Consider the following 24397-nt stretch of genomic DNA (forward strand, 5'->3'; position numbering starts at 1 on the left):
CTATTTTTAGATCATCTCTCTTCCCATAGCTAATAATATGATACTGAAAGAAGCCAATTGGCATTTTCAGCACTCTCCTTGAAAATCTCCTTAACCAGATCCAACAGTTCTTTGTTAGATTCTGTCCTCCAAATTGCCACAGGTGACAATTTGTCCAAGTTTTCTGCCACTATGTAATGCACGTTGCCTTTTCTCCAACCTCCCATTGTTTTCTAGTTTCTACTAACAGTCTCCTTGCCACCCTTCTAGATTCTTCCCATTACCAAGTACCAAGTCAATGCTACGTATGGTAGGCTTATTTTGATTACAGCAGCACTTCGCTTATATGTACCAATTTCTACATGCTACATTACATTAAAAAAAAAATCTACAATCTTAATTGTTTAAAGCAATAGTAATGCATTGTTTCTCAAGATTTGATTTTGTGTTTCTTCCATTCATCTTGCCTGGGTCACTTGGATGATTGCAGTCATTTGGATGTCTTATAAGGCATGGAAGATCTAAAAACAGGCTCACTCAGACGTCTGAGGCCTCAGCTGCGATTTCCAAAATGGCAGTGATGGTGGAGCATTACTCTCCATATGGTCGTTCATCCAAGCATCTTCAATAATGATGAAACTTCAGTGATGCAACCACTCTGAATTCACAGAGAAACAGCTGGTGTTTGGTCTAAAGCCACTCTTTGTCAGGGGAGCCAGCAGTCTGGAGAAAAGACCAGCATAATGTAGAAGAGGGTAAGGAGAAGCTGTGACCCATCAGGGACCTGTCCATCACTACATCTGACAGCTACAAACTTAAGAGCGTTATGGTTACTACTTCATTTCTGCTTTCCAAATCTCATGAAAATTCCTATTTACCCAACTCTAACTGGAACCATTCTAGGAAGAAGATCCTGGCAAACATAGCTCCCAGCTTAAAAGTTGAAGCAATACAGACCACATTGCTTCTTTATGTTTGACCTCTTTGAGCCTCATTTTCTTCAGCTGCAACACTCAAGTATGAATACTGTAGTAGTCAGGGTTCCAGGGTTAGTGGTATTTCAGTGGTAGAATTCTCACCTTCCACACAAGACACCCTTGTTTGATTCCCAGCCAATGGACCTCAAGCACAGCCATCACCCATCTGTCAGTGGAGGCTTGCATGTTGCTGTGATGTTGAACAGATTTCAGAGAACCTCCAATTCCATAGTGCATAGGGTCATCCTGTGTCAGGGCTGTCTCAACAGCAGGTAACAACAACAGTCAGGGTCCTATCAGGGAAAAGATGAAATACTTGAAGATGGAGAATTTAATGGAGGCACTAATTGCCAAAGTTGGGCAGGGTTAAGAGAATCAACAAAGTCTGTGATGCATCCAAGGGCTCCAATGAGATACACTATTCCCATCCCTGGACCTGAAAAGGCAAGGAGAGGTATTGGTCTTAGAGAAGACTGAAAATACCTTAGAGCCATGGAAGAAGGGCCATCCAATAGGAGCTTTAGCCATAGAATGTAACTCCACTCTCAGAACTAAAGCTAGGCAGGGAATATAAGCAAAGAGAAGAAACCCTGCTACCCAATTTTCTCTTTCCTGTTGCCTAAACCCAACCAGAAGCAAGAATACAAGAAGCTAGGATGATGTGGCCCCTAGAAACAACTGCTTGAGGAAAAGAAAAGGGTAAAGAAGGGCAGAGAATGGATACGAGTGAGCAATGGAGAAAAACAGGCATAATCCATCCTTGCTTCTACCCAGTAGGTTTGTAGCAGGCCTAGATCCTTGGAGCTAGGTGTGGAATTTGGGTGCAGAAATCAAAGTCTTAGTGGCAAATATATGTTGGGAGGCCCAATTAGAGATTTCTGAATAAAACCAAGGTGACTGGAATGAAGGTTCTCCCAGATAATGACCTAAAACCAAAAATAACGTTGTGTATATGAAGTGAACGCACACACACATCCCCAGCCTGGGCTCTAAGTGGAGAGAGAAAAAAAGAAATAATAGTCTCCCTGAGAATTCCTGAAGAACAAGCCCTCATGTAAGAGGTTGTGGCTAGAATTCATCTTACTTATATGACTTATGGAGTTGCTGGTGCCAGAAATGGTTCTTGGCTACTAACCAAAAACTGGCATTTCAAATCCACCCAGAGGTGCCACAAAAGAAAGGCTCAGTGATCTCCCAAAGATCGCAGCTGTTGAAAACGCTACAAAGCACAATTCTTTGAAACACATGGCGTCTCCATGAGTCAAAATCGACTCGATGGCAACAGTTTTTTTTTTTTTTTTTGGTGTTTTGTTTTATATGACTCATAGAATACTGGTCCAAGGTTGGTACTGTCCCCTAGAATACTGTCAGAAGCAAACCCGCATCCTTGGTGAATGAACTCACTTTAAACTTAGGACTCAAATTATTTCACCAAATCAAGGTCCAAGAAGCATAAACTCACAATCTCACATTAATTTTAAGTAATAGGAGAGACGCTGTCATGAGCAATAGTCCATGAGGAAGAAGAGAAGTAGGTGGTCTACAAAATCAAATCTTTAAGGAATGTAGATATTGAAATGACCAAATACAGATTATAAATAAATGATATGTTTATTAGATTTAAAAATAACAAAATAGATGGAAAATATCAAGACCAGGCAACCATTCAAATTTATCAGGTTGATTTAAAAAGTAGCTTATCATATAAATGTAAAAACCTAGAATTAAAATTATAAATTAAAATAATTGCTTAAACAGAACATTAAATCATGACTGAGGAGAACATTGATGAGCTGGAAGATGGGTGCAGCAGAGAAAGATACTACATGAGAGGATAACAAAATTAAAGGCTAAAGAGAGAGGGCTTAATATAAGCTAATTAGAGTCCTAGAGGAGATAGTAGAGAATATGGGGAAGAGGTAATAACAGAAGAGATAAATGGCTGAGATTTTTTCACAAATGATGAAAAATGCCATTCTTAAATTCAAGAAGCTAATGAATCTTAAAAATACCTCATCTAGACTAATGATAGTGAAATTGTCCTAAGCCAAAGAATGTAAATTCAAGCAGAAAAATAATATTAACCCTGAAAAAAGAATTACACATAGACTGACATATAACACTTCGAAGTCAAAAGATGATAACATCTTCAATGAGCAAAGATAAAATTCCATCGATCTAGAGTTCTACACTGGGAAAAATTATCTTTCAAAAGCAAGAGTAAAATAATGACAGAAAAGCAAAATCAGAGGCATTTCACTACCAACAGATCGCCCTTAAGGAACTCCTTCTAAAGGATGTATTTCATAGAGAAGGAAAGTGATTCTGATGGAAGGTCTGTGATGAAAGAAGAAATAATAAAGAAAGAAAATGGTAAATATTAGATGTTTAATAAACCAGCCAAATTAAAGAGTAAAAATAATGTGTAATTTGGGGAATAAAGCTAACTAAAGTCTAAAAAATAGTATCATATGATGAAAGGGGGCTGGCGAATAAAATTATTCATGGGGGTATAAAAATATTGATGAAACTTATACACTCTTCAGTAATATAAACACATTTAAATTATTCAAGGAACATTTAAAATACTAGAAATCAACAGTATATTTTCAAACTAGTAGTAAGAGAAAAATGACATGGAAGAGACGTTGAAAAAATTCAAAAGAGAGGAACAAAAGAAAAAAGAGGGGAAATGAGAAAAAAGGAGGAAGAGAAAGAAAGGGAAGGGAAAGGAAGGAAAGTCAAATGAATAATACAAAATAGCTTAACAGAAATAGGTCCAAATATGTCAGCGATTACAAACAGTATGGTTCAATTCTTCAATTAAAACATAAGTAACAAAACATATACAACTGTATTCTGTTTAAAAGACCAAAACACCAAACCCACTGCTGTCGAGTCGATTCCGGCTCATAGTGACCCTATAGGACAGAGTAGAACTGCCCCATCGAGTTTCCAAGGAGCGCCTGGTGGATTCGAACTGCCAACCTCTTGGTTAGCAGCTGTAGCACCTAACCACTACGCCACCAGGGTTTCCCTGTTTATAAGAGCAATGTCTAAAACATAAGGTAGTTATATTGATAGATGAAGCAGAAAAATGTCAGTAATTATATTGAAGATTTAAACAACTTACAAAATCAATAAACAACATAGCACATGTATTATGCATGTAATAAGGAAAAGGTTAATTTTAAAAATTGAAAATAAATAAATTTAAATTCCAAAAATGGCTGCTTGCTTGATTGGGTTGTATGGGGCTTTCTTTATTTCTTTAAATTTACCTGTATTTTTTTCAAATCTTTCTACAAATATGTTTGTTATTGGGGAAAAAAATGAAATAAAGTCATCTTACTTAGTCCCTAGCTTAAGTAGTTGTTCAAAGAATGTTAATTTCCTTCCCTGTGCTTAAGGCAAAAAAAAAAAAAAACCCAAACCCTTTGCCATTGAGTCAATTTCGGCTTATAGCAACCCTGTGGGACAGAGTAGAATGGCCCCATAGAATTTCCAAGGCTGTAAATATTTACCACAAGATCTTTACCACCACATCTTTCTCCTGTATAGTGACTGGTGGGTTCTAAACTCCCGTCCTGTTGATCAGCAGTTGAATGTTTAACTATGAGGAGTTAAAATTACAGATTGTTGTTGCTGTTGTGAGTTCCTGTCAGGTCACTTCTGATTCATGGTGACCCCATGTGTGTAGAGTAGTACTGCTCCATAGGACCTTTAAGGCTGTGAACTTTTAGAAACAGGCCACCAGACCTGTCTTCCAAGGAGCCTCTGGGTGGGTTCAAATTGCCAAACTTTCAGTTAGTAGTGACGAGCTTCATCATTTGTGCCACCCAGGAATTCAAGGGTTCTCAAAATCTAAATGTTTTTAAAAAATATTGAAAAGAACATGATAGAACAGTCATATTAAACACTAAAAATTAATCATTACTTTAGTAAAATATTTGAAATAGTCATGTGGGTTTTAAATTTTTGACAAAATCCAAGGTTAGATAAGTGAAAGCAATAAAACTAAAAAAGGAAGAAGAAAAAAAAAAGGTAAAATTTATTGATCTGTTACTATGTGCCAGCAGTTTTATATTATTTAGTGCAATCCTAACAACACTCTGAGGAATATACTATCATTATCCCTGTATTACAGACGAGAAAACTCTGACACAGAGAAATATAGTAAATTGCCCAACATCACACAAGCTAGTAAGTAGTTGAGCAAGAATGCATAATCTAAGGGGAAAATATGTACCTGCCATGAGGTACAAGATGCTATCTTCCTTTTGTAGGGGCAGGCATAACACCGTAAAATTAGAAGGGATTACATCGTCGTGACTAACCAAATATAACAATGAAATACATACCAAATGAAATGAATTTTTAAAAGCTTTTAATCTCCAAGTTTTTGTATATGTTTTTTCTTTTTTTCAAACTACATTGATGCTTTTCCCTTCCTTTCCCCCCAGATATCTTTTAATTCTAATCTTGGGTCTATGAAAAGGTTTTCCATTTTCCTTTCTCATTCTTACCAATAAGCCAATAATAACTGACAGCCTAAAAGCTTTCTGGGGCTACTGGGCAGAAACATGAAAAATAGCACTTTGAGCAAGCTTACTAAAATATCTCAGCCACACAAGTCTACAGATCCTAATTAGTAAAGCTCAAACTAAAAGATTAAGATTACCCTTTTACTTAAGTTAAGCTTCCATTACCAGGCCCATGCTTTCCACTCCAGGAAAATCATGAAATCATGATTTATATTCCACTTCAGTATTCTCATTTATTTATTGAGAGTGCTAGCACCTGAACATTATCTCTTAAGCAGTGTGTGGGAAACCAATAATGTAGAACCATGAAAAAACAAAACAAAAAAAAAGATTTAACATTAATAAGCTTAAGCTATAGAGAAAAAAGGAAATATGAATTATTTAATTAAAGAAAAATTTTTACCTACTCTCAAAAAATTTGGATTCAAAGTGTTTGGAAGTGCCACAATTTTTTTTTTAATACTTTTTTCCCCTTCCCTTGGTGGCTATGAGGGATATTTTCTGTTCACCAAAAAAGGACACATGATAAGATACGCTTTTTATCAGGCTCTGGTCTGGTATTTATTGGAGGAAATTATAGATCCAAGAGTAATATCTGATGTGTGGTCCCCCATTACCTTTGCCTTCTGAAGCAGCATAGAGGAATTTAATTAACAGGGCTAGTTGGAGATCAGATCAGTGGAGACGAACCCTGGCTCTTGATTACAGAGATGTTTAAGTTATAAGGTGAGGAAACACTAACCCCAATTCTGGCGAGATCAGGATCTGGGATCCAACAGTAGTATGACTTGGCAAATCACTGACCTCCAGGCTGTGGCGCTATATCATCTTTTATCTACTATGAGAGCATAAGCCCCTCTGAGGCTGTAAGGGCTGCTTCTACGGGTGAAGAAAGCTCAGCAAAATTTAGGAGTTTGATGTCCCCAGCTTCATCGATATCTGTCCATATGTCCCCATTTCAATTTTCAAGATCCTATTTTTTTCCCAATAAATGCCCTTACTTTAACCTCAGACACCTTGTGAGACTGGGAATTCATTTGGCCTTGTAATTCAGCCGCTCACAGGATGAGACTACATTTGGTTTTTGGTACTCTCAACTCTGGCTACAGGACACAAGGTTTTCTTTCGGGGCACAGATAGCAACTTTTGGTTCATGTACGCAGTGCTTGCGCTGGGAATTCATTCTTTTCTTTCTCCACTTTGTCCAGCCAATGTAGAAGCAACCAGCCATTTATTTAGGAATAACAATTTATCACAAAACCACAGGAGAAATATCAGTTTTAATGATTTGCCATGTCCAGAGAGTGCCCAAGCCAATCCATCTCTAGTACATGTCAATGAGGAACTTCCCTGCTCACCTTTCCTCTTACTTCTCTCAACACTCCAACCTTGGGGGTATCAGTAACAATAGCATTGCTTGTTTAAGTTGGGGCAGGAAGAAGCCTTTAATTTACATCAGATTTATGGTTTTTATTATTATATAAGAATGGTCAATTTGGTTTCTGAGTTGAGACCATGTTTTGTAACTTAAAGTCACCAAAAGTCTTTATATTGCCTAATAGTAGAGATGTCATGGGCTCTGCTGAAATTTTTTTTCTTTAATTCAGAGGTAAAGAGAAAATTAGATCTTCAGAGCAGAGTTAAAGAGACAATGGGAACCCCTCCCCCAAAAAAGTGGTTATAATTATATTCAAGAGTTGTGCTTATTTGAAGAAACACCCTTATTTTACAAATGAAGAAACTTGGTCTTATAAAATCTAGATGAGTTACTTAAGGTCAAACAACTAATTAATGTCAGAGCTGGGACTAGATCCAGATTCTTTCCAGTCCCTGTTTAATTCCTACTGAACTCTACTGGCTTACCTTGTAGACTGCAAAATTATTTCTAAACTACTAGAAATGCCCTTTTTGTATGCAGCTACATTGGAAAACAGTTTGAAATAGTTTGACAATTTCTCAAAATGTTAGAGTTATTTCACCACTAGTTGTAGTAGTAATTATACTACTTCCAGAGACATCAAATCGTATGCTCTCACAAAAACCCGTACATGAATTTTCACAACTACATTATTAAAAATAGCCAAAAGGGTGGAAACAGCCGAAATATCTATCAACCGATGAAAAGAGAAACAAAATCTGGTAGTTCTATACAATGGAATATTATTCAGCAATAAAAAGAAATGAAGTACTGATATATGCTAAAACACAGAGCATGTACCTCCAAAACACTATGCTAAGTTAAAAAGCCAGTAACAGAAGATTCCATTTATATGAAATGTCCATAATAAGCAAATCTCTGGAAACAAAAAGTAGTCTAGACATTGCCTGTGACTGGGGAGAGGGGAAAGATAATAGAGAGTGACTGTTAATGGGTAAGAGGTTTCTTTTTGAGTTATTAATATGTTCTAAACTTAGTAATGTTTGCCCATCCCTGTGAAAATACAAAAAAAAAGAAAAAAAAAAACCATAGAATTGTACATTTTAAATGGATGAATTTTTTGGTAAGGGATTTATATCTCAACAAAGATGTCGAAAAAAGAAATGTCTTTTTTCCTAAATTAAAATTATTCTACCTTTTAAGATATTATTTTTATTTAGCAAAAAGAAATATTGGATTTTTTTTACTAATTAAAATCCACCCACATGTTCTATTTGGTCTGAAGCTTAAGTGAAACCTCAGAATGTATTTAGTGGAAAGCATGTCTTCTATCTTCTAGTTCAAATAAAGACCTGTCTACAAACACAAAAAGTGCAGCTTATCAGTTTATACAGAAAAAATCATACTGCACTTTCCACACTAAAGCCAGTACTTTATTTTCACTGCTCTATCACATTTCAATGAACCTGAGTTTATATCTCACCGTCTTTAACAACTAGGCTGTTCATATATTCTTGTCTCATAACTTAGCTGAACGGCCTTACTCTCAGTGGACATCATTCATGACTCAAGGCTTGAAATGTAGCATTTTAACATTGGAAGAAATACACCCTCTACTTTTTGATATGATAGGTTTCCAAAGACCAAGTTGTTATGTAAAATCAATGTTATGTGAAAATGGAAGACAGCCATATCAGGTCACAAAATGAAGAATGACTACATCATTACATTACTACCAAATTACATCATTACATCATTACATAAAGTGCCAAACCACTGACAATCATGGCCCAGGCATGTTGACAGATAACCTAACTGACAAAGTGTTACTCTCATCTGAAACCTTGGTGTTCATTACTGCCAGACATATGTTGTTAATGTGCAAAAGAGTCAGATAGTAGACTTTTTACTGCTGTAAAATATGAAATGCTGAATAATGAAATAGTCAATAAGTGAGAAGCGAGGCTATCTAAAAGTGGGCTTTAAGATATCCATAAGAGTGCAGAACAGTAATTCTCTCTCCATTCCTTCTTCAAATCCTGTCACAATCACACGAGAACATTATATAATCTTAAGAGTAACTTACAAAATCATATTCATTTTTTCACCAAGTTACGAAGATTAACCTTTCTACTTACAATTTGGTATGTCTGTAGGTAGCAAAATATTATGAAAATATATCATGGTCTTAATATTTTGGAATATCCACCACCAACAAATCCAAACACTGATGAAAATTTAACTCCCTAATTTAACCTTAACCACTCTCTCTTTCCTTTCAGTGTCTCTATTGTAAATGCAGTTAAAGATAAGTTCACCCAGGAGACACCTTTAAATGATTTTGCAGAAAATCTTAGTGAAAAAGCACATTAACTATATGGGAGGTAGTTGACCAAGTAGACTTGGGAGGCATTCTAAAATCAATAGAGGTCATTTAAATAATATCACTGATTCAGGATACCTCACATGATTATTTTGCAGATATTTTTGTCTTCAATGTGTTTGACCTTAATGCTTCTTTTGGCAGCACTGATTACTTTTACCTTGGCAGAAACTTGCTTTTCTTGGCTCTATAATCTTATACTACACTTTTTTCAGACTACATTTCCCTCTGACCTTTCTTCGTTACATTGATTTTTTTTTCTCCTGCTATTTTCTTTCCAGAAACCATGAAAATCAGAGGTTCCTAATCTTGGGGTCTTTGTTTAAGAGAGCTCTTTCTCTCTCTTCCTCTTTATGCATAGTATCTTGACTTCTCTTTCTTAAGCAAGAAATCCCAAGAGCCTAATAAAAGCACACAATAGGTGAAAAGAGAACAAAAGGGTAACGGAAGTGAGAGAAAATATAAACCTGCAACATGCTATAAGAAAATAGCAAAAATAAAACCTACATAATAAATTTTAAATATTAAAAATAATTTTAAAACCTACAAGTAATCCTAGGAAATAGTACCAAAACCAAACCAAATCCATTGCCATCAAGTCGATTCTAACTCATAGTGACACTTTAGGACAAGAGTAGAACTGCCCCATGGGGCTTCCAAAGATCAGCTGGTGGATTCGAACTGTCTACCGTTTGGTTAGTAGCCAAGCTCTTAACCACTCAGTCACCAGGGCTATTTGAACACACATTTATTGTATGACGTGATTGTTAAACACTCTTCCATAGTAGATATATTAGCCTGTCTCAGCTTCAGATTCGAGAATATGTTGCTACGATACTTAAAAAAGAGAAAAAGGACATCTTATTTTTCTTACTTGAGATACTTCAGAGATTATATAGTTTTATCTCCTTTCATTTTAAAATCTCTTTCAAAAATGAATTATATAATACATATAATATTCAATAATTATATTATTTGAGGGGTTATAGGGCTATTTTTATTTGATCAAAAGATAAGCTAGGACTATTCTAATACTGCTAAAAATGCATATTGCTTAAATGCATTTCAACCTTTTATTTTCTTCAAGTAACCGGACAATCACTTGGACGACTAAGATTTGCCTGACCCAAGCCGTGGTGTTTTCAATCACCTCTTTTACATGCAGAAGATGGATAAGGAATAAGGAAGACCAAGGAAGAATTCATGCCCTTGAATTATGGTGTTGCAGAAGAATATTGAATACACCATGGAGTTCCAGAAGAATGAGCAAATCTGTCTTAGAAGAAGTACAGCCAGAATGCTCATTAAAAGTGAGGATAGTGAGACTTTGTCTCATGTATTTTGGACTTGTTATCAGGATGGAGCAGTCCCTGGAGAAGGACATCATGCTTGGAAAAGTAGAAGGTAAGCGAAAAAGAGGAAGACCCTCAAAGAGATGAATTGACACAGTGGCTGCAACAGTGGGTTCAAACATAGCAACCACTGTGACGATGGCGTAAGGACCCAGCAGTGTTTCGTTCCATTGTACGTAGTGTCACTATGAGTCAGAACTGACTCCGTGGCACCTAACAACAGCACCACCAACAACAACAACCTGAAAATCCAGCTACAGAATGTGTACCCCAATTTCAAAACAAAGACATCCATGTCAAAGAATTTCGAAAGACATTTCCACTGAATTACACCTTATGTTTTTTGGCTTCTCAAAGTAGCAGCGTGCCTTTTATATGTTAGATTCACACAAAATATTTATTCATATTTTAATTAACTCTCTGCTCTTAACCGTTTATTAATGGTTATTACTTTTTCATTTGGATCTGTTTTCTCTATGCTTGTGTTTTTTGTCTATTTGTTTTTAAGTTGGCTTATTGCACTTCTGGATTCAGGAAAGGAAAATGAGCAACACTGAAAGAAAACAGGTTTTAATATCAGTGGCTCTAGGAAAGATGCACTATCCAAAATAACCTTCTCTACTGATTCACTGGAATTCTGTGACACTGTCATTTAATACTTACGCCAGTGTTTAATAATTGGTATGCTGATAATAACACCTACTCTGACCCATATACTCCAGATATTTTCCTAGAAGTCATTCTGATAATGAAAAAGGTGAAGAAAATGTGAAGTACCTGAATGCTGAAAGATAGAATTAAAAAGAAAAGGGCTATAGAAAGAGGAGAAAAATAAGTTTTAAAAGTCATTTTATATTTCAGCCAGGCTGCTAACCAGAAGGTTGGCGGTTCGAACCCACCCAGCAATCTGCAGGAAGAAGACCTGATGATTTGCCCCTGTAAAGAAGACAGCCTAGAAAACCCTGTGCAGAAGTTCTATTCCATCATGTGGGGTTGCTGTGAGTTGAAATTGACTTGATGACACTCCACAACAACAACCAGTGGAAAGAAATGGCACACTGAAAAGGAGAAATTGAAGAAATTACAACAAACGAAATATTTACAAATTTGCATTCAGAGTTCAGGAAACTAATGGCAGAAGGCAATTACTACCCACAGGCCTGAAGGGGCAAAGAGAAGGAGCAGTTCCCAGACCTAGAGAGAACTGTAGCTATAAAAGCGTGTCCACTTGAGAGAATTGTCAGGTAGAGAAATACCACAAGCACTGGAGAACAATGATCCAGTGAGGAAGGAGCTTGGGGAATATATAAGCTACCTCTGCCCCTTGTTTTCTGGTCACCTCCTAATGCCTACTACTGGACAAGCCCAACAATAACCAGAGGTCAGGGAGCCTGGCTGAGTCTGTCCTTAAAGGTTGGCCTTCCAGGTTATAGTGCAAGTAGAAGGGTGAATCTGAGGTGACCAAAGAGACTGTCCAGCACAGCCTATTTCAAGAAAGTTCTGGGTTAGGGGAAGAAGAGAAGAACAGCTGTGAATCAAGATATTGAGGGATGCCTTTTCATTTTATAAATATTCTCTCTTACTAGAGCCTGAAATGTCTTCCTAAAGATTGGAAACCCTGGTGGCATAGTGGTTAAGAGCTATGGCTGCTAACCAAAAGGTCAACAGGGCAATGTAATGCGAAAATCACAGTAACAGGCAAAATTACTAATAATAGTCTTTTCTCTCTCATATTCATGTTGGACTAGAAGAAAAATTTGTGTTCTGACTTAAGTCTCATTTAAGCAGAAAAATTTACTACATGCATGATATGATTGAAGAAGACATCTGTGAATCCCCTTGAGATTTTCGACTTCTAAAATTTTAGTTTTGGAAAATTATAAGTTATAATGGATAATCTTAGCTATCTATTTCAAATCCTACATTAGAAATAAGGCAACTGAAGTTCAAAGAGGTTAGATGTAATAATCCTATTTATACAAGTGTTAATCATTAGAGTAGGATGAGAACTCAAGACTTCTTGCTACTTATCCAATTTTTTTTTTTTTTTTTTTGCTTTTTTATTTATTTTGTTTTTTTTTTCATGGTCTTTGCTTGTTTTAACCACTGCTAATTTTTTTTTTTTTTTTAAGACTGATTGATGCCACCAAAAATTGTCTTGATTGATAAGGCCTCCCTGAGAATCCTATAAATTTCTTTCAGGTCCACAGAGTTGCTCCTTTCAGAATTAGGCTGTGAGTTCCCCGAGGTAAGGACTGTGCCTGTTTTACTCATTACAATATTCCATGTGCCGAGCATAGTGCCTGGCCAGATTTTGAATGGGTGAATACATTTTTTTTTAAATACCTGTACTATTTGCAACCTAATTTAACTCCAATGTTGTAATATCAAATACATAATAAGATAAATCAGAATTTAAAAAAATCTTTTAAACACCTTTCCTGCTAAATCCAGAATAAAAAATCATATTATAAAACTACAAATATAGAATAAACTTCACAATTGTAGTTTCCCTGATGATTTCAACAACACTTCCATATATGTGTGAACATATCCCTTTTCCCCAATTATAGACGTTAAATTGTGGTGACTATAACTGGAAATGTGGCCACAGGGTAATGAATTGCATAGCCCATTCCAATAAGTTAAACCTTACAGAATTATTCTTTAAAAAAAAACTCCCTCAGTGAGTCAATTTAAACAAATGAAGAATTTTCAAAAAGTTAAGTTCCTTGGCTATGTTAAATCTTGAAGAGAAGTCTAGGCTAGGAACCTGCTTTCATTTTATCACTAAGTTTATAGAAGTAATTTCCATAAAAACAAATTGCTACTTGTGTCAGCTTCTGTGAGTGATCCAATTTTCCATAATGCTTTTGTTGTGGTAGTTGGAAACTGTACAGCGTACTTCGTTTCAATTATTAGAATCATTTTGACTATTATTCTACCCACAAGGATCATGGCAAATACTCTCTGTGTACACACCAAGTTTGATTTCAGCTACCAGCTGTTCATTATAAAGGAAATGCTTCCCATGCCCTTTGTTCCATAACACTTAAAACAATTTGGCAACCAAGAAGGCTGTTTCCTCAGTGTTCAGTGTATTTTTTTTTTCATTTTCAATCGTTTTTCAGCTATTTTATATATCTATTCAATTGCCTCAATATGTTTCTTTTGTAGAAAATAGAAGATTTCAGTTACCTATAATAAAATTGCTTTACTTGACCCAAGCTCTGGATGATAATAAAATAGAACCTCCTAAACAGATTAGGTTTCCTCAGGCAGCCCCTTCTTATGAACACTCCACCTACAAGTGTTCCTGCTCTTTTCTGGTGGAAAGCCAGGGCTATCACTGATGGGACAAGTATTTGAAACCTCTGACTCTTGCCCTATGGGATAACTTAACATTTTTATACTTATAGTTGCTGATGGAAAGCTTCTAACTACCCACAGGAATATTTTAGAGACACCTATCAGGTCCAAATATATGAAGATCAATACAAAATCTTTTCCCCTCAGCTTTCTTCTGGGATACTAGTGTTTGATCTCTGCTCTTACAAATGTCTGTGTTGAAAGGGGGTTTATTTTCTGCACAAAATTATGCAGGTGGGCTAGAGGGGGTTGCTGAACTTAGGATTGAGGTAAAAAGACATGTCCCCAGATGTTGCAATTAGAATGTGAAACCTAAACATTTATGTAAGCCCTGGTTAGGTTTTATTTATTTATTTTATTATACTTCAGATGAAGATTTACAGAACAGACTAACTTCTCATTAAACAGTTAGTACACATATTGTTTTATGACATTGGTTAACAACCCCATGACATGTCAACACTTTCCCTTCTTGACTTTAGGTTCCCTGTTACCAGCTTTCCTGTCTCCTCCTGCCTTCTAGTCCATGCCCCTGGGCTGATGTGCTTTTAGTCTCATTTTGTTTTATGGGACTGTCTAATCTTTGGTTGAAGGGTGAAACTCAGTAGTAACTTCATTACTGAGCTAAAAGAGTGTCTGGGGGCCATGCTCTCGGGGTTTCTCCAGTCTCTGTCAGGCCAGTAAGTCTGGTCTTTTTTTGTGAGTCAGAATTTTGTTCTACATTTTTATCCAGTTCTGTCCAGGAGCCTCTATTGTGATCCCTGTCAGAGCAGTCAGTGTTGGTAGCCAGGCATCACCTAGTTGTACTGGACTCAGTCTGGTGGAGGCCATGGTAGTTGTGGTCCATTAGTCTTTTGGATTAATCTTTCCCTCATGTCTTTAGTTTTCTGCATTCTCCCTTGCTCCAGTGGAGTATCTTAGATGGCTGCCCACAGGCTTTTAAGTCCCCAGATGCTACTCACCAAAGTAGAATGTAGAACATTTTCTTTATAAACTGGATTATGCCAATTAAGCTACATGTTCCCCAAGACCATGGTCCCCACAGCCCTCAGTCCAGCACTTCCGTCCCTCAGAGAGTTTGGATGTGTCTATGGAGCTTCCACGACCTTGCCTTGGACAAGTTGTCCTGGCTTCCTCAGTATTGTGTACTTTCTTACCCTTCACCAAAGTTACCACTTATCTATTGTCTACTTAGTGTTTTTCCATCCTCCCATCCCCTCCCTCATAACCATCAAAGATTTTTTCTTTTTGTATGTAAACCTTTTCATGAATTTTTACAGTAGTGGTCTCATACAACATTTCTCCTTTTGTAATTGAATTATTTCACTCACCATAATGCCCTCCAGATTCATCCATGTAATGAGATGCTTCAAAGATTCATCACTGTTCTTTATCTTTGCGTAAAACTCCATTGTGTGTATGTACTATAGTTTGTTTACCCATTCATCTGTTGATTATTATTTCCATCTTTTTGCTGTAGTGAATAATGTGAATAATGCTGCAATGAACACGGGTGTGAGTATGTCTATTCATGTGATGACTCTTATTTCTCTAGGATATATTCCTAGGAGTAGGATTGCTGGACCATATGATATTTCTATTTCTAGCTTTCTAAGGAAGAGCCATATTCTTTTCCAAAATGGTTGTATCATTTTGCATTCCCACCAGCTGTGCATAAGAGTTCCAATCTCCCTGCAACCTCTCCAATGTTTTTTATTTTCTGTTTTTTTGGTTTGTGCCAGTAATACCAGGGTAAGATGGTATCTCACTGTGATTTCGATTTGCATTTCTCTAATGGCTAGTGATCATGAGCATTTCCTCATGTGTCTCTTAGCTGCTTTAATGTCTTCTTTGGTGAAGTGTCTGTTCATTTCTTTTGCCCATTTTTTAATCAGATGATTTGTCTTTTTGTTGTAGAGATGTTGGATTGTCCTGTAGATTTTAGAGATTAGACCTTTGTCTGATTTGTAATAGCCAAAATTTTTTTCCCAGTGTGTAGGTTCTCTTTTTATTCTTTTGGTGAAGTCTTTTGATGAGTATAGGTGTTTAATTTTTAGAAGATCCCAGTTACCTAGCTTATCTTCTGGAGTTTGTGTCCTGTTGGTTATAGTTTGTCGCCTGTTCATACCATGTATTAGGGCCTCTAATGTTGTTCCTATTTTTTCTTCTATGAACTTTAAAGTTTTTGACTTTAGGTCTTTGATCCATTTTCAATTAGTTTTTGTATATGGTGTGAGGTATGGGTCCTGTTTTATTTTTTTGCAGATGGACGTCCAGTTTTGCCAGCACTATTTGTTAAAAAGGCTGTCTTTTCCCCATTTGATGGACTTTGGGCCCTTATCGAAGATCAAGTGACCATAGGTAGATGGATTTACACCTGGGTTCTCAATAATGTTCCACTGGTCAATCTATCTGTCATTGGACCTGTACCAGGCTGTTTTGACAACTGTAGCTGTATAGCAAGTCCTGAGGTCAGGTAGTATGAGTCCTCCTACTTTATTCTTCTTCAGTAGCTCTTTACTTATCTAGGGCTTCTTCACTTTCCATATAAAGTTAGTGATTAGTTTTTCCATCCCTTTAAAGAAAGTTGTTGGTATTCACATTGGGATTGCATTGTATTTGTAAATTGCTTTGGATGGAATTGTCATTTTCACAATGTTGAGTCTAAACATCCATGAGCATGGTATGTGTTTCCCTTTATGTAGGTCTCTTTTGGTTTCTTGCAGTAGTGTTTTGTAGTTTTCTTTGTATAGGTCATTTACATCCCTGGTTAGATTTATCCCTAAGTATTTTATTTTTTTAGGGACTATTATACATGGTATTGTTTCCCTGATTTCTTTTTCATCATTCTCTTTGTTGGTGCATAGGAATCCAACTGATTTTTTTTATGTTTATCTTGTATCATGCTGTACTGCTGAATCTTTGTATTGGTTTCAGTAGTTTTCTTGTGGAGTCTTTTGGGTTACCTATGTATAGTATCATATCATCCACAAATAGGGACAGTTTAAAGTCTTCATTACCAATTTGGATGTGCTTTTATTTCTTTTTTTTTTTTTTTTGACATATTGCTGTAGCTAGGACTTCTGGCAGAATGTTAAATAGCAGTGGGGATAAAGGGCATTCTTGTCTTGTTCCTGTTCTCAGGGGATATGTTTTCAGCCTCTCTCCATTAAGAATGATGTCAGCTATTGGTTTTGTGCAGGTGCTCTTTACGTTGAAAAATTTCCCTTCTTTACCTATTTTTTTGGGGAGTTTTTATCAGGAATGAGTGTTGGACTTTGTTGAATGCCTTTTCTGCATCAATTGAGATGATCATGTAATTCTTTTAATTCCTTTAATTTATATGGTGAATTATGTTGATTGATTTTCTAGTGTTGAACTACCCTTGCATACTTGGTATGAATTCTACTTGTCATGGTGTATTATTTTTTTGATATGATTCTGAAGTCTATTGGCTACAATTTTATTGAGAATTTTTGCATTTATATTCTTGAGAGATATTGGTCTTTCATTTTCCTTTTTTGTACTGTCTTTGCCTGGTTTTAGTATCAGGGTTATGCTGGCTTATAGAATGAATTCAGAAGTATCACTTCCTTTTCTATGTCCTTAAATAGTTTGAGTAACGCTGGTGTAAAGTCTCTGAATGTTTGGTAGAATTCTCCAGTGAAGCCACCTTGGCCAGGGCTTATTTTTGTGGGGAGTTTTTTTAAATTGCCTTTTCAATCTCTTCTCTTGTTACGGGTCTGTTCAGATTTTCAATATCATTTTTTGTTGGTTTGGGTAGGTAGTGTTTTCCTAGAAATTTGTCCATTTCCTCTAGGTTTTCAAATTTGTATAATTTTTCATAATTCTCCGTTATAATTCTTTTTATTTCAGTTGGGTCTGTTGTAATGTCCCCCATTTAGTCCTTATTTATTTGCGTCCTCTCCTGTTTTTCATTTGTCAGTTTGGCCAGAGGTTTGTCGACTCTTTCACAGAACCAGCTTGATTCTTTCTATTGTTTTTCTATTCTCTGTTTCATTTATTTCTGCTCTGACCTTCCTCATTTCCTTTCTTCTTGTGGCTGTGGGCATTTTTTTTTTTTTTTTTTTTTTGCTGTTTTCTTTCTATTTGTTCAAGTTTTGTAGATAATGTTTTGATTTTGTGCCTTTCTTATTTTTTGATGTGTCCATCTATTGGGTTGATCTCTGACAACTGCCTTTGCTGTGTCCCAAAGGTTTTGGTATTATATGTTTTCATTCTTGTTTGATTCTAGGCATTTTTTGATTCCATCTCTGATTTCTTCTATCACCCAGGGGTTTCTAAGCAGGGTGTCATGCAGTTTCCATGTAATTGATTTTTTTTCCTTGCTTTTTGTATTGTTAATTTCTACTTTGATGGTATTGTGGTCAGAGAAAATACTTTGTATTAGCTCAGTACTTTGGATTTTGTTGAGGGTTGGTCTGTGGCCTAAGATGTGGTCTATTCTGGAGAATGTTCCATGGACATTGAAAAAGAATGTATACTTTGCAGCTGTTGGATGGAGTGTTCCATATATGTCTATGAGGTCAAGTTGGCTGATTGCGCCCTTTAGCTCTTCTGTAACTATCTTTGTTGACTTTCTTTCTAGATGTTCTGTCCTTTACTGAAAGTGGCGTATTGAAGTCTCCTACTGTTTTTTCTTTTCAGTGCTGTTAGAGTTTGTTTTATGTATTTTGAAGCCCTGTCATTGAGTGTGAAGATGTCTATTATGGCTATGTTTTCATGATGGATTGCCCCTTTAATCATTAAATAATGCCCTTCTTTATCTTTTATGGTGGAATTTGTTATAAAGTCTATTTTATCTGGGATTAATATTACTACTCCTGCTCTTTTTTTGGTAGCTGTTTTCCTGACATATTTTTTTCCATCCTTTGATTTTTAATAAATTTACATCTTTGTTTCTCAGGTGTGTCTCTTGTAGACAGCATATTGATGGCTCCTGTTTTTTTTTTTTTTTTTTTTTATCCATTCTGTCACTCTCTGTCTCTTTATGGTGCATTTAAGCCAATTACATTCAGTGTAATTATTGATAGGTGTGGGTTTATTGCTGTCATTTTGTAGTGCTTTTTTGTGATGCTGACTTTTTCTTTGTGTCTCTTACTCTTCTGTGCTGAATTCCTTTTGTTTACGGATTTTTTTTTTTTCATTTCTTTAGTTTTTGTAGATTTTGACTTTACTGGGACTTTATGTTTTTCTTCTTTATTTTGTTGAGTAAGTTTGTTAACTTTCTTTGTGGTTACCTTGAAATTTACCTTTATCTTCCTGGGTTTGAACCAGTCTATTACGAATTGTTATCACCTCATCTTCCTGTCCATTAGAAACTTCTACACCTCCACCATTTATTTCTTTTTTTATTGTTCTGACATTTTTGTCATTTACAGACTCACCTCTCTGGTTCCCTGTTGTAATTCTTTTGGTTCTGGACAGTCCTTGAAAGTTCATTTCTTAGGTTGGTATCTTGCTAGTATGATCTTGCACTGGAGACTCAGGCTGTGGTCTGATGTTGTTTGTTCTCAAATTGAAGGACTCCTTTTAATAATTCTTGTAAGTTTGGTTTGGTTTTTACATATTCCCTTAATTTCTGTGTATCTGGAAATGACTTAATTTCATCATCACATTTGAATGAGAGTTTTCAGGATATATTATTCTTGGTTGGAAATTTTTTTCTCTCAAGGTTTTATATATGTCATCCCATTGCCTTCTAGCCTGCATGGTTTCTGCTGAATAATCAGAGCTTAGTCTTATTATTTAACCTCTGTGACTTTTCATTTTTCTCAAGCTGCTTTTAGGATTCTTTCTTTGTCTTTGGTTTTAGGGAGTGTGATTATGGAATGTCTTTTTGATTTTCTTTTGAGGTCTATCCTATATAGAGTTTGTCAAGCTTTCTGGATGATCAGCTTTTTATCTTTCATGATATTAGGGAAGTTTTCTGGCAGCAATTCTTCAATGATCCTCTCAGTGTTTTCTATTTTCTCCCCCTGTTCTGGAACTCCAATCACTCATAAATTTTTGCTTTTGATTGTATTTCACATCATTCTCAGGATTTCTTCATTTTCCTTCATTCTTTTTTTTTCTGATTTTTTTCCTCAAAGTTCTATCCAAGTGTTTGTCTTCAATTGCCCTGATCCTGCCTTCCCTTGTTTTAAACCTGCTCCTCCACCCTTCTGTGACACTGTCCATTTCTGAAATCTTGTTGTTCGTCTTTTGGATTTCTAATTGTTGTTTTTGTAAGACTTCTGGTTGTGAATTTATTTTGGCATTTTTTGTTCCCATATGACTTTTCTGAATTCTTCCATTTTTTTTTCTTATTTTCCATGAATTTGTCTGCCTTTTCACTGAATTTGTTTATTTTTTCCCTCATTTTTGTCTGCTTTTTGCTTCAACCCTTAAATATCTCCGAATATTAGAGATTTGAATTCCCTGTCATGTTATTCTAGTGCCTTTTCTTCTACTGGAAGTTTATTTTGGATGCCTACTGGAATCATTCTGTCCTTATTTAAAAAATATGTTTTGATATTGTCTGCTGTCTTCGGGACATTCAGTAGTTATTTTTGTTTGTTTATTTATTGATTGTAGATTTGTTTGTTTCATCTGCTTTTTTGTTTTATTTGGTTATGTCTGAGCAAGCGGGCTGTGCGTTTTTGTTGTTTGCTTGTCTGTAGGCATGATACTTTTCACCTCCTTGTCCAATGGGTAAGCCAGTCACTCAGCTGTGGTGTAACAGGTCATGTCCAGCTGAAGACAAGGGGCTGGGATAGGTTGTTTTGGGCACATACTAGGGCTGACAGAACAGGCTGGGAGTCAATGCAAGGCAGGTTCCAGTAGGCCATGCCTGTGCTGCTCAGGGGTATGATGTTCAGTGCACAGTGCAGGTAGGCAGGAAGGAGGGGGGAGTTTGTGATATGTGGAGCTAAGATGGGTATGGGAAACAAGAGATAAAGGAGAAAGAAACAGCAGCAAAACAAATAAGCAAGCACACAGAAAAAGAGTGCTAAGGGAGCTTGCCATTGGAGTGCAGAGATGAGAAACCAAGAAATGGAGAAAAAGAAAAGGGAAAAGATAAATAAATAAAAATTAAAAAAAGAGAAAAGCCCCTAGGGATCCCACCAGTGCTGCTGCTCAGACCAGGGAAGTGGGTCCCAGGCAGCAGAATACAACCTGTCTAGGAAGGACACAGATGTCACACAGTGCAAGGTATTTAGGAGACAGGAAAAGAAGATGAATACAGAGAAATGAGAAACTGAGCAATGAAGAAAGTCAAAAAGGAAAAAAAGAAAAAAAAATGCCCCCAAGGATCTCATCAGTGCAGCTGCTCATACTGGGGAAGTGGCTCCCAAGCCACGGTGTACACCCCGCTAGGAGGGGATCCCAAGCCTTGAAAAGAAAAAGAAAACAAACAAAACAGAACAAAATTAAACAAAATAAAGAAGACTTCAGGGATCCCACCAACATGGTGGCATACATGAGCAGTGCCTCATAGCCTTCTAAGAAGTGAAGATGGCACATGGAGACAGATGTTTGAGAGAAAGGAGGGGGGAGGTGAGAGGCAGGGAAGAAACCAAAAGAAGTGGAAAAAAAAGTGACACCACATCCCACTTTGAATTGTGGCATCTGGGGTCTTAAATGCTAACAAGCGGCCATCTAAGATGCATCAATTGGTCTCAACCCACCTGGAGCAAAGGAGAATGAAGAACACCAAGGTCACATGACAACTAAGAGCCCAAGAGACAGAAAGGGCCACATGAACCAGAGACCTACACCATCCTGAGACCAGAAGAACTAGTTGGTGCCCGGCCACAATCGATGACTGCCCTGACAGGGAGCACAACAGAGAACCCCTGAGGGAGCAGGAGATCAGTGGGATGCAGAACCCAAATTCTCATAAAAAGACCAGACTTAATGGTCTGACTGAGACTAGGGGAATTCCGGCGGTCATGGTCCCCAAACCTTCTGTTGGCCCAGGACAGGAACCATCCCCGAAGACAACTCATCAGACATGAAAGGGACTGGACAGTGGGTAGGTGAGAGATGCTGATGAAGAGTGAGCTAATTATATCAAGTGGTCACTTGAGACTGTGTTGGCATCTCCTGTCTGGAGGGGGGATGGGAGGATAGAGAGAGTTGGAAGCTGGGAAAATTGTCACGAAAGGAGAGACTGGAAGGGTTGACTCATTAGGGGGAGAGCAAGTGGAAGTACGGAGTAAGATGTATATAAACTTATATGTGACAGTCTGACTTGATTTGTAAACGTTCACTTGAAGCTCAATAAAAGTTAATAATAATAAAAAAAAAATGTGACACCAGCCACAAAGAGATGGCACTGAGGAAGCCAGCCTGTGTGGGTGGGGCAAATCCAAGCAGCAGGAATCGGGCACTTCCCAGCCAGCCAAGCAACCACTACCAGCTAGGAAGCAGCAGAAGCTGCAAAGGGGGCAGAAGGATGGGAAGTGGGAAAGCATATATCACTGGTTACTGGGAGTTCTGTCTTCTACTGAGAGCTCCATGAAGCTGGTTTCACATACTCCTTCTCTGACTCTCTTCGACGTGGGCAGAGTGAACCCAAGAGGCACGCAGCCTGCACCTCTCTGCTGACCCAGTTACTGCAGCCACCTAGGAAGTGGTGGAGGCTGAGGAGTGGGAAGAAGGATAGGGGATGACAAAGCGTATATCACTGGTTACTGGGTCCTCTGTCTCCTGCTGGGAGCTCCTTGAAGTTGCTTTCCTGTATTTCCTGTCTGCCAGTCTCCGACAGGAGTCCAAGACGGTGAATCCGCACTGCGTTAGCTAATAGGGGACTTTTGCCGGTATCTCTCCTCGCTCTGTTTTCTGTCAGTTTCTTATTCCATTCGGTGCTTGGCTGAGTTCTTTATCTCTTCATCTGTTTGACACTTAGGGTTTCAGGATTGATGTTTGCCTCTGTTTTACTTAGTTTTTCAGGTCTTTGAGGAGAAAATCTTTATCTATTTATAGAGGATATCATGATAGAGTTGGGGGAGCAAGGGCTTTAAAAAATAGATCTGAATTTCTATCAGTCAGTATATCATTAGAATAGGTTCTTATCCTCTTTGACTCATGAGCTTTGTCTTCCTTACAGTGGGAATACATATCTATCTCATCTAATTATTCTGAAATTAGAGTGTATGCAATATGTTTAGCATAATGTAAACCTCGGAGTGACCTTTATTAGATATCGAATTTCTTCCTTGTCATCACTCTTCTAACAAGTACTATAGAGAGCAGAGCAGGATTTATGGCATAGTTAAGTATCTCCGATCTAAGCTAATAAAAAAAAAATGGCCACTTTATTTTGACCAAATGTAGTTGCAATTATATTCTAATAAAATGGAGGCATATGAAGAACTTCAAAAAGTATTTGTCTGGTTTGTAAAATCTTTTTGACCCATGCACATAAAAACACACTTTCAGTTTTACATTTATATTTGAAGTGACTAAAAATATGCTTTGGGCTTTGAAATCAAGGTAACATGAATTGGAGTCCAGGGTCTGCCATGATTCACTTATGTGACCTTGAGCAGGTACCTTAAATTTTCTCAGTGTCAGTTTGTTATCCTCAAAATCAGTTTATATTGTCACCCACTTCATAAGGTGAGTAACATTAAATGCAATAATCCATGTAAATGCTTCATAAATTTCTATTCCTACAGTAAGGACATAGTAAATATATATCTTTGTCATTACCATTAATAATATATATGATACAAAGTGAGGCAGAGTACACAAAAGTTTCCTGTTGGGTCTGCCAAATTTAGCTGATATAGGAAATATACAAAAATGTTTTTGTAAGTGTCCCTTTTACTTTATAATTGCTCAATATTTGGAGCTCAAAAGTAATTATACATTTGGAATTTTTGAGCAACTCGTGCATGTCTAAATTTGCATGTATTACAAGAATAGCATATTTAACCTGTTATCCACCACAAGTTGACAATGACATTTTTGTAAGATTATGTTTAAACATGTGAGTGTATATATATACACACACATATGTGTGTATTTATGTGTGTGTGTGTGTGTGCATGATTCATTTTATAGGATAGATTTTGAGCTTTGATGTGACAACATGTTAAACTAAGTATTCAAAGACATCTCTTGAACCTTTAACTCAAGTACCATATGTTTATCGAGAGCCTGCAACGCCACTATATGCTTGGTATTACGTCACTTATAAGGAGTTAAAATTATATTGGCAAGACGAGACACACTGGTAGTGAACTCTTGCCTGCAAGACTTTAAAGGTGGTAAGTTACATAGGGACTGTTGCACATACAGGTAGTCCCCAACTTATAACATATTCGAGTCAGGATGAACCCCACTTATGACTGTCCAGTTTTTAATACCTGCAGTTTTGCAGTGTATAATTTGATGATGTTATC

The sequence above is a fragment of the Loxodonta africana genome, chromosome 25 (assembly GCF_030014295.1).
Source record: "Loxodonta africana isolate mLoxAfr1 chromosome 25, mLoxAfr1.hap2, whole genome shotgun sequence".
Classification (NCBI taxonomy): Eukaryota; Metazoa; Chordata; class Mammalia; order Proboscidea; family Elephantidae; genus Loxodonta; species Loxodonta africana.